We start from the raw sequence: 1,369 nt of genomic DNA, 5'->3' as shown, positions 1-1,369 counted from the left end.
ATGACCAAATACTGAAACCCGGAAAATGACCAAATGAACAGTACGTGTTCATTTGGTCATAACTCTCTCTATACTGGTTCAAATGACCTAAAGTTTACATTAATGGAAAGCTTAGACATAGGGCTATACTTTTCATGAAGACCACTTGACCCAGTTTTGCCTTTAACCAAGTCAAATTGTTAGCACAAGTTGGGTCACTAAAACTGCCAACCCAGAAATTATCCAAAATATTATTCCTTTAGTATGCTTGACCAGTTTTGGTAACAATGCCATAACTTGGTCTCCAAAGCTGCAAATTAAGCGAAACTAGTGCCAAAAGTTTTATAAAACATAGCACAATAATTTTTATGTTTTGACCAAGCTCTAGAAATCATTGCATCCTAGGGAAAATATTAGCCAAAATTAGGAATTGAAATCTGGAAAATGTTAAGTTGAATCCAGAATGCCATTTGATACCCGTTGTTCATTTAGCCATAACTCCCACTAGGAAATTCCATTTGAGATGTGCCAATATGATCTGGAAACATGATACTTAGGGCTACAATATTGATTGAGACACCTTTGCCAAATTCTAAGTGTAAAGACCCTAAAAAGAGGGTCAAACATACTGCCCTGAAGTTGGTTATTGCCTTTATAGAATTAAGAGTCCAGGTTAATACATTAACTATAACTCACTATACCAAGCTTGAAAAATTATGAAATTGTATATGGGAGTCCCTAAGACATAGAGGAACATATATTGTGAAGGAACCTAAGTCTAAAAATGACCATAAAATGATCAAATGATTGGTCAAAGTTTATTGACCAGGAATTGTAAATTCTGGACAGCTTAGAGGCAAAGGGACCAGTTATGGTATTTTGACCATAACTTGAGTTCTATAACCCCATATTCAGTGATTCAAAAACTGAAATTCAAGTTTAAATATAGAGGAGCATTTGTTATGAAGGAAGTGTGACCAAATAGATATCTTAACCTAGTCAAATTCCTAGATAAAGATAACACATCAAAATGAACCTAAAGAAAGGCTCATAGGAAAAATGCTATATATGATAATTAAAATATTCATAAGGCTAATTAAATATTAAAAATGATATGAATATGTAAATTGGGACTAATGTCCTAGTAATAAAAACGTAAAAGACCCAGAAATCATGATTTACAGATATAAATTCAATTGTTTAATTATTATTATTATAAATTATGCACCACTAAGCGTTATGCTTAACGCGTTGATTTTCCATCGCATAGGTACTGAAGATCAGTAGTCGCCACAACAGCAGCCACCACAGTAGTGTTCGGACAGAGTTTCGACCAGATCTACCACTGTCCAGAGTCACCTCACTGATCTTTTGTATTTTGGTAGGGCCT

The sequence above is a fragment of the Hevea brasiliensis genome, chromosome 5 (assembly GCF_030052815.1).
Source record: "Hevea brasiliensis isolate MT/VB/25A 57/8 chromosome 5, ASM3005281v1, whole genome shotgun sequence".
Classification (NCBI taxonomy): Eukaryota; Viridiplantae; Streptophyta; class Magnoliopsida; order Malpighiales; family Euphorbiaceae; genus Hevea; species Hevea brasiliensis.
The sequence above is the reverse complement of the archived record's forward strand: the minus strand, read 5'-3'. Positions refer to the sequence as shown.